We start from the raw sequence: 11,151 nt of genomic DNA, 5'->3' as shown, positions 1-11,151 counted from the left end.
TTGTTGTTAGTTGACCTATTTAAATTTATAAGTTAATATATCCGTTGACTGATTAACAATAATACTTAAGAGCTGTTTGGTAGTTGCTTAATGGTTAAGTGCAGAATGATTAAGAGACTCTTATGATATAATGCAAAATGAAATGTAATTGTTTGGTTCGTTTACAATGAAATTATGACGCTTAATGGTTAAGGGAGACCCATGATACAAAATCATTCAGAGAGTTTTAGAACCATTAAGATAAGACACATATTTTTTTTTGCCAAACAAGATTCACTTCTTAACCATTCATATGTTACCTCTTAATGAAACTATTATGAAGTAAACAAACGACATCTTAAACCAAACAAATAAAAAAAATTACATGGTTAAATTAAAAGCACGCATTAATAATATTTTGCGATATTAAACTAAAAATATCTTATTTTATAAAATGATAAATAATCATATAATTATTATCGAGCTTTTTAAATATGTCCATTAACTCTTTGAGACAACTTTCACGATGTAGTTAAATACTAAGGAATTGTTTATTTTAAAAAATCCTAGTTATTAGCATTTTATGTCTGATTTATTAAGAATTAGAGTCATTTAGACTGTTTGTTTTTTTAATTTTCAGGAGGCACTTATATCTTATTGTACTCTTATCTGGTAAGAGGTAAACCAACCTCTTATTTGCTTATCATTGTTCTCGAAATTTTAGCAACGACGTTTTTCAATCGATTAATCATAATTGGTCAGATCTCTCAATTGATCATTATCAAATCGATCCTCACATCTCTCACTTGGCGTATTTTAATAAAATTTAAATGTGTTAAATACCGTTCATGACATATTTTAATTTAGATGAATACTAATTATATAATTTAAATATAACTTTCGTAATGATGATAGAATCAATATGTGAAATTGTATAAATTCATCTATAAATTCAACATTATAATTTTCTAATCTATAAAATAGACAATCTAAACAGTTTACAAAAACAAAAAATCTTATTGATTCAAATTTCAGACTTCAGCACCACCTCTTATTAATTATAAGTAAAATAAGACTTCAGATTTCAACACCTGTTAAAACACAAATGCCACCTGATTCTCTCGTTAACCATAAGAGAAAAATGGAATGCAACTTCTATTTTGTCATTATGTAATTATGTTGGTGTCCGGTCTACCTCGACTAATTTTAAGGAACCTTGATGATTAAACATTCATTTGACGATTTTCTGTTTTTTTGTTTTTCATATTTTGTTAGTCGTTTATATATGATCAATTCTGTCTTAATATAATATAATTCAGTATTTTCAAGATTCAATTATCTTGAATTTTGATGAGATACATAATACACAACAATTTAAAGCATAATTTCACTTTACGTCCAACCACCTTTTCATTCCTTCTTCTGTGTCCATATCACCATTATGTTTCGTTATAACTCGAGTCTGATATTAATTTTTTGAACTGAACTCGAATAACTTGTATTCGAGCAGCTTATATATACCCCTATCCACATGCATACCCCTCTTCTCTCTCTCTCTCTCATTCAAACAGATTGAGGAAGCTCCGATCTGAATGATAATCTTCTTCTCAATAAGAAAAGAAATACGAGAGCTTAACCAAAATATCTCTCTCTAATATAGTTCCCTTATTTGCAATGAATTTTGGGGAGTCAGGGTGGATCGAGACTCGCCGATGATGGTCTCCAAAGAGATTCTAAATAGGGATAACTCGATTTCCAATAGAGAAATTAGCTTAAATGACCATTTCCTTCATTTAAATTGGCCTCCTAACTATTTCTCTCCCGAGTTGACCCGAATGTCACTATTTCCGCATATTGCGGACCTAGCTAAAAGACAAAAAAATTGTCAAATTGAATCAGTTTACTGTCGTAATTGCGGACCTGACCGTCACGATTGCCTATTTATGTTGATTTTTTGGTCTTTAGCTAGGTTTGCAATATTGCGGACCTGAATATTGCGAAAATAATGACATTTAGATCAATCCATAAGAGAAATGGTTAGGAAATGATTATTTAACTCAAATATTTTTTTAATTTTTTTTCAAACAAATGCAAGAGATCTTGATTCATTAATGATATTGTTGGGATAGACGTTATAAATTTGTACTTTTTTTGTTCAGTTTTGATTTACTGATTGTTTTTAGGGGGTGTATGAGATTGCTTATTTAAAGTGTTTATAAACTTATTTCGATGTGGTACCGGTAATAAAGAGTTATTAATGTTTGGATGGAGAAAAAAAGAAAATAAAGAGTTTTTAATAAGTTATTTCCTTCTAACTTATTAACTTATTCCGATGTGGTATCGGTAATAAGAAGTTTTTAGTATTTTGATGAGAAAAAGAAAAGGGTATCTCATCTATTTTATCTGCTTATCTATTGTGGTACCGCCATAAGTTAATCCAAACACTTTTTATAAAACTCCATTTTACCACCATATAAATTGATAAGATTTTTATAAAAAAAAAAAAAACATAAATTGTTTTAAATAAGCAATCCCAAACACCTTCTTATTCTTGAGCAGTTTTTCAATTTTGACGGATTACAACATCTGCTGGATCATGTTCCGTTTATCAATTTCATCTACATTACACCAATTATTAAAGAAAACAAAACCAACATTCAAGTCAATTGTATGGAAAATAGGTTTGTAGATTTTGATATTGTATTTTTCTGTGTTCTATTGTAGAGTCGATAAAAATTGCGTACATATGATGATTATCGTATTTGCTTTGTGTGAGCATGAATCGTGTTAAAGAACATTCCTAACACGCGTATTTGATTCTAGATTAAAAAATAAATACAGTAATCGTAGAAACTTGAACGTTTATAAACGTCGTTCCCCTTTGAGATGTATAAACACAATACCATATTTGAACCACTTATTAGGATCGTATGAGAAATAGAGTTAAGGTGAGAAGTGTGAGAAAAGATCTGAACCCTTGATCATCTTTAATCTCAAACTAATCCATGAATCGTGTTTGATACAAAGATTGATCATGTACATCTCATCCTAATGTGCATTCAAGGATAAAGATCCCTTCTTAGATTTCTCATATGTGTTAGTCCCACACTGTCCATTCAAATTCATACCTCGTAAGTCGTTTCTTTTTAAGGAAACTAGTAGAATGGTTATTTTAAAATTGAAGTCTTGTAAATCGTCATAATGTCTTAAATTCATCGTCATATAACACATTTTCAACAGTTTGATCGAAATAGTCGGGAATTACACAAGTAGCAATTACACAACTTACCTAATGTCTAATTTCACTAAACACTATATTACAAAAAGGAATACCCAAGTTGAGTAACTGTTACTTTGTGTAATCTTCGGTTATTTCGATCAATTTGTTGAAAATATATCTACAGAGTAAGAGCAGTCAAATTGACTATTTTGGTCAATTTCCCATTTTTTTTAAAAATTCATGTTAAATCATTTATTTGCAGGTTAAACCATGAAAAGCAAATGTATAATATATATTAACATATACGATCATAATTGTATTTTGACACAGAGATTAACTTGGATATCCAACCCACTATTCGAGTTGATTAATTTCAAGACTACCACCTGCTTTGCGGATAGTCTGAAGTTACCGCATTTCAATCTCCTTGGCCACGAGGGAATATTTTTAAAATTTTGAAAATAATATTTCATTTAATGGTTTAATAATTTTATTATTATGTATTTTATTTAAATGAAGTGATATTGTAAAACTATGAGTTTTTATTCAATTTAATAATGGATAGAAGAGAAAATAAAGAGGAAGATATATGTAAAGAAACTAACCATATATAAACAATGTATTTAGTAATTAGTTGCATTGGATATATATATATATATATATATATATATATATATATATATATATATATAATGGAAGATGGAAGATGGAAGAAGGGCTACCTATTATGCAATGGATTAGGGCCAGTGGGTACAACTCTTTCTTCATCATTGAAGTTGAAGAACTTCATCATTTTTCCAATAGAAGATGGGTTCCTGTTGCTGTTCATGTTCTTCATCTGCATAACAGCAGTAGATGATCTTCTTCCCATCATCACCTTCTTTCTTTTAGTACCATCTGCATTTGAACTTGTACCTGTTCCTGCTCCTGTTCCTGTTCCTGTTGCTGTCACTGTGATCAGCATAACAACAACTATTATTAAAACCAGCATCACCATCTTCCTCCCCCACCTCCTCCTCATTGAAAGAGATGGCCACAGAGAGAGAGAGAGAGAGAGAGATGGAGAGAAAGTGAAGGACAGAAGGTGGCCTGGTGTTGTTTACAACTCACAGAATTCAACTACATTTACTATAGGTACCTGCATGTTAAGGATTCAATTAACTCTTCTTGATACATCAACATCTCTCTCTCTCTCTCTCTCTATATATATATATATATATATATTTCTGTCTCTCTCTGTATTTACTTCTCTGTGTATCTTTCTCTCTCTCTCTCTCTCTATATATATATATATACACACATCTTTCTGTCTGTCCCTCTCTTCATTTCTCTCTATATATCATTCTCTCTCACAGTCTCTCTCTCTCTCTATATATATTATATGTATGTACATCTCTCTATGTGAAAGCAGGAGGCCTTTTTATGGTCATACCAAACTGCATTAACTTCTTTGAATTCCATTGGGTGTATGTTTCAGAGGGCAACAGAATTTGGAAGAGTTGTAATGGCTTTCAGACTAGCACAGGCTATGAGAATGAAATTCAAATCATTCCATTCCCCTTCTAACAACACCCCCTTTGCTTTTGCTTAATTCCAACCCACCCCTTTTTGTCTTAGTTAATTACACCACACACCCTTACATATTGGCATTCAGGCTTAATCAGCTCAAGGTCGTGTCAAATAATTAACCCAAGTTTTGTGTTAAAAAAGAATCTAGGTATGTCGTGTGCACAACGATCTTTAATTTGAATGAATGGTTCCGTAAGTTTTGTGTTAAAAATGTAAAATGTTGAAAATATAGGGGTGATTATAGTAAATACCGACTTCTCGAGGGTTTAATTGGAATATGTTCAGAAACAAAAGGGGGATTGAGAGAAATAAATGGGGTGCAGTTTAAGAATCATGTGAAATGCTAATAAATAATTATATTATTTGGAAAAAGAATTAATATATACTAATAAAATAAATAAAAACATTTTACAATGATTATATATATATATATGGAGTCCAATTAGATGAGAACTAAATAATTTGTGATGAGTATAAAGATTAAATGTGAGTCAATCATTCCAGATAATTAAAGATAATTTTTTAATTAATAAAATCGGGTTATTTTAGTAATTTAATAATTTGACAACTCATAAATCTCATCTCTCTCTCCCTCGATCTCACCAGCAGTCGTCCATCAGCCTACACTGCAGCTCATCATTCGATGGTGGTTCTCGAAGGTTCATCAAACGCAAGTGACGCTGTAAAGAAGGCCGCAAAGGTGCTAGAAGATCGTCGGGAGAAGAACACCATTACCAGCATCGTCCTCCTTTCCAACGTCCCCACCCAACCGTCATGCGTTTCATCCAGGTGATACATACTCTCAGTCTTATCTGAATGTCTTTGTACGTGCTCTATAATGCTGCCTAGATCTCAATGATGCTATACAACCTATATCTCGACTCAAATATTGATGATGCACCATAACCTAATTCTTCTACGAGACCTCGATGATGTACCATAACCTAGATCTCATAGAAATCCAAATTGCAGCTTCGATAAAGTGTATCACTCTGTGTATTTTTCGAAGTGTATCAGGTAGCAGTTGTTTTACGAAATGTATCACATTATGTATTTTTGTTATTTTCATTGGTTTGATGGGGGTGTTATCTTGAAACTCATATCTTTGGGTATCACAATGTGCATATTTTATTTATCTTATGTATATTCTCTTTTAACAATGTGCATCTGATAGCGGAAACCATATAGGTCCACAGTCCGGACAACTGTGTTGCCACAATGGCAGCCCAAGGGTACATCAGACATTATGATCGCTACAAGTAATAAAGTGGTAAATTAGCGAAATCGTTTCGACATGGACCTGACAACTAAGAATCAGAGATCTTCAATCAATATTTGCTGAGATTTGTCGTTATGCTAATTTAATGATTATAATGAGACAACTAGTTAAATGAGGAGGGCATGGTTATAAGCATTATCTAAGACATTTGTAGTAATCTTATGATCAGGAACAAGCACCACATAACATCTATAAGAATCCAATTCTCTCAAAAGTGAATTCTCACAGAAAGTGGCCACCTTTCTCCACAAAGTCATCACTTTTGCCAACTCGAGACTTGTTAATATAACTGAGTCGACCTTTAACGATTGTGTAACTCTACCAATATGGAAATAGAGGCCCAAATTTATGTGACACCAAAATCGATCAACATTTGGACCTTAATTAAAATCATGCAAAAAACTCGTATCTTTGCATGTTGTAAAAGAGTTTCTCAAATCTTTTTGTATCACTTAACTGTATTTTTGAATCTCCTCATCTCTGGGTTTAAGATCTAATATTAACACTTAGAAGTGATCGACTTGTACGCGTTGAGTTTAAGCCTCGACTCAAATGACCAAGTCTAAGAGTTAGTAAAAATGATAACACTCATGTGTTATCCGGTAGTCTTATCTATGGCCCACACCCACACCCACACCCAATGGTGTGTTTTAGCTCATACCAAAGAAAGACATAGATTACTTGCATAAATGAAATTAACTAAGTTGTCGCCACAGCAGCGAAGCTGTTACAAGAAAATTAAATGCAACGAAGACAAGAACTGAAAGAGAGAATGTTAATTAAATACAAAGCTCCATATTTGTGCTCTTGCTACTGGAGGTAGAGGTGCTTATGTGTTGGGTTGATCTGGTTGAAAACATTTGAACAATCAAATCCAATGTTTGCAGTTTGAAGAATCTTAACCCAACCCAAACCGTACGGGTTGATCGGGTTGATACTTTGATACATAAAATATTCTCCTAACCTTGAATATATTATTTCTCTATTCACAGTTTCTTTTTCATCATCTATCATTTAATACAACTTGTCTATACTTCTTAAATATTATGTATATCACATTCAATTAATTTTCTCAATTTACATATATATTTTCACAGTTACTAAAACATATATACGAATGAGTTATATAGAGATGGAGAATAGATTGAAAATATATGTATATGAAGAGGGTACGTGATATTGTAACTGTCTAATGTATATATTAATAAAAACTCGACAGTTATATCAAATCCAAGAAAATTAAAGGATATCGGGTTCGTTGGATTGAATTAGGTTCAAATAATAGTAACCCAATATTAACTCAATACCTACAGTTTGAAATTTTTACAACTTCATTAGACATCAGGTTGCTTCCGGTTAAGTATTTCACGTTGGGTTGGGTTGGAGAGAGCAGAGACTTACAAAACTACTACTTTACTCCTAAATATTATCCATAGAATTTTTTTTTTCAAAATTAGTGGATAACTATCAAAATAAACATTATTAATGTTAACCATTGATTATTAAGAACGAAATATTGAAATTAGATCTCACAGTTATCACGAATTACTGACTTCTCCCTTGAATGCGGCCCTATATGTATATATAGGACGTTGCATTTACAAGCAATCTAATTCTAGCAAACTGTATTTATGGACAATTATCATGATTGATTGATTATAATTGAGATAAATATGGAAGATGAAATGGTTCAATCATTATGATCATGACTTTAGATTATGATACAAAATGAAATAAGATATTTGTTAGACTAGATGGACGGCTAACATTGGTTTGTATAGTTTGTTAGAATTAGATGGTTTGTAAATGAAACTCAACCCATTGTTACAAACTGTTGCAACTCAATGTATATCTAGAGAGAGGGGTGATTTATTATGCAACTTAACCCATTGTTACAACAATAGCAACTCAATTTCAACCATCCATTTAATCTATTGAATATATGGTTTCATAAATATATTGATCGTTTACTAATAAAAAGTTTTGATCATAATTATTGAACTATAATCATCTTCCACAAATATGTAAATCATAATAAATGAACTATCATCATTTCCGTAAGTATTTCAATTGATTAGGTTGTATAGTTTGTAACAACTGCATGCAGATTTTAATGTTAAGATTAACAACTTCCCTCATAATTCAAAAAATGATTGCGCAATTTAGGCATCATCCTAGTTAAATAATTTAACTGATGTGACATTCCAGTCGTAAAATCTTACATTTTTTTTTGGAAAAGGGGACGGAACCCCAAGACAACTAACTTTGTTTGATGGGTTACTGAAGAAGACTGAAAAGTTCGTTACATTAATTGAGGAAAAAAATCTCCGTCGCGTTAAATAAAAATTAAGACAAACTTTGTTACATTTTATGCATTTATAATACCATGATAATAATGTACGTTTGCGTTAAACCAAAATAATGATGACTAAAGGTGAGACATGCCTATAAGTTTTATTTGCGATGTATAAATATCATATACTTTGAATAAATTGCATATTCGTCCTTAGTTTTCAAAACCTGTTTTTTGGTCGTTATGGTTTTCAATTTCAATTCGTTTTTTGTCCCTGGAACTAACTCAGTTAAAAAATCTTTATCAAGTCAAGGTAATTTTGGCATTTGACATGTTTATTTATTTTTCTACAAAAAAATATTAATAGGTTTTTGGCAGTTGTTGAATATTTGATTTTAGGGGCCGTTTGGCAGTTGCTGAATATTCGATTTTAGGGGTTGTTTGGCAGTTGTTGAATGGTTTGGTGTAGAATGATTAAGAGGCTTTCATGATATAGTGGAAAATGAAATATAATTGTTCGGTAATTATTTACAATGAAATTAGTAGGCTTAATGGTTAAGAGAGACTCGTGATACATAATCATTCAGAGAGTTTTAGAAGCATTAAGATACAGACTTTTTTTTTGTAATGTTAAATAAAATTCACCTCTTAACGATTCAAATACTACTTCTTAATAAAACTACCAAGAGATAAACTTCACTATAAAAATATTCCACTTGTATTTTTTATTTAAAAATGCGATTAATAATTTTTATAAAGTAAAACATTAATTAAAAAGTCAGAATCGACCGACCCCACGCATCCCCCTTTTCAATTCTTCTTTTCCCAAAAAAACTTTTTCAATCATGGTGGCGACCTTTTTTCCGATCATCTTCTCCGGCACACCTCCTTCCCTTCTTCCCCCACTTCCCAATCAAAACCAAACACAACACTTCTAAAAGAAGTGTAACCTCCCGGTAAGTCACCGGAACCATAACCACTTTAGATTACTAGAAAAGTGAATTTCAGCGGTGCGCTTTAGCGACGACATGTTTCAGCAAGAAGCTATTACTACGACATGTCGTCTCTATAAACTGTTTCAGCCGATAAATTGAATTTAGCGACGACAAAAGTCGTTGCTAAAACCCATGTTTCTTGTGGTACGGGTTGCTCATCGCTAGTGAAAAGAAGAATAAAAAGGGGAGAAACGGGAATGATCCGATAAGATAAATGATTCGATAAGCGGTTACTCGGTTAACAAGGACCTTCAAACATATCACATTGCGAGATTCTCGATAACTTCCATCAAAATTGCCATTCAAACTAACAAATTAAAATCAATATTAACATAGAGAGAGAGAGAGAGATAAATCCGACAAAGAGTTCAGGTTCAATTTCCCAAAATGGTCGGATCTAGCGGTGGCGGCAGTGGCAGTGGCAGTAGCAGGGGCAGCAACAACGTAGTCAGCGGTGTAAGCAATAGCAAACGACAATCGTGGTTGTTTTGTCCAGGCAAAACCACATTGAGAGATCACGAGGCGGAACTGCTGCGGTTTCTCAGAACAAACCAAACCAAGTAAACTCTGTTAGCATAAATGGGTTTTAGCCTATTGGGCTTTTTCTCTTGTTGGGCTTAGAAACCCTAGTTTCCTAGTCTATATATAGGCTTTATGTTTCTCTTGTAAACACACACATATATCATAATAAAACCCTAGCTACCAAGCTATCGGTTACTTTCTCATATTTCTACATGGTATCAGAGCCATGTCGATCCACCCTTTGATTTGATTTGATGTTCATGGAAGGCTTCGTATTGTTCATCCGATTCTGGWTCGTATTTTTCAATTGTTTCGTTTTGTGCCGCTGATTCGTATTTGTCGTTCTACGTATTTGCTGCTTTGCATTCGATTGGTATTTTTTGATTGCGTTGTTCGTATTTTTTTTGGGTTTTCGTTGTTGTCCGCTGCCATGGGTTCTAGAGAGGATTCACTACAGTCCATTAGCACAACACTAGACGGAAAGAATTATAGTTACTGGAGTCATGTAATGAAGCATTTTCTGATTGGAAAACATATGTGGGGGCATATCAGTGGCACTATTCGTAAACCTACTGATAATAAAGTGGAAAATTATGTAACCTTGCTTGATACTTGGGAGACTAATAATTCAAAGATTATCACATGGATCAATAATTCTGTTGTGCAATCTATTGGGGTTCAGTTGGCTAAGTTCGAGACTGCAAAAGAAATTTGGGATCATTTGAATAACTTGTATACTCAATYGGATTTTGCCAAACARTACYAATTGGAGACAGACATTCGTGCTTTGAAACAGAATGACATGGGTATTCAAGAGTTCTACTCTGCAATGTCTATCTTGTGGGATCAGTTGGCACAAACAGAATCTGCAGAACTAAGGGCTTTCAAACCATATATTGATAGAAGGGAAGAGCAGCGCTTGGTACAATTCTTGATGGCTTTACGATCTGCATTTGAAGGTTTACGTGGAGCAATTCTGCATCGAACCCCTCTTCCTTCTGTTGCTTCTGTTGTTCATGAACTAATGGCAGAAGAGACTCGTCAGAAAACTCAGGCCAATGAAAATTCCAAACCACCCACTCCTGTTGTTTTTGCTGTCCCACAACGGCCACCATCTAATCAGTCTAGACCACCTGCTAAAGTTGCTTTTGATGAGTGTGCATTTTGCAAGAAGAATAATCATTGGAAGGCTCAATGTCCCTTATTACTTCAGAGAAAGCAGCAGCAGAATAAACCTCCTGGAAATTCTCCGCCATCATTCCAGCCCCGCCCTACTGGAACGTTTCAGCCATTT

This window comes from Cynara cardunculus (genome assembly GCF_001531365.2).
Source record: "Cynara cardunculus var. scolymus isolate 2C chromosome LG 15, CcrdV1, whole genome shotgun sequence".
Classification (NCBI taxonomy): Eukaryota; Viridiplantae; Streptophyta; class Magnoliopsida; order Asterales; family Asteraceae; genus Cynara; species Cynara cardunculus.
Note: the sequence above shows the minus strand (reverse complement) of the source record.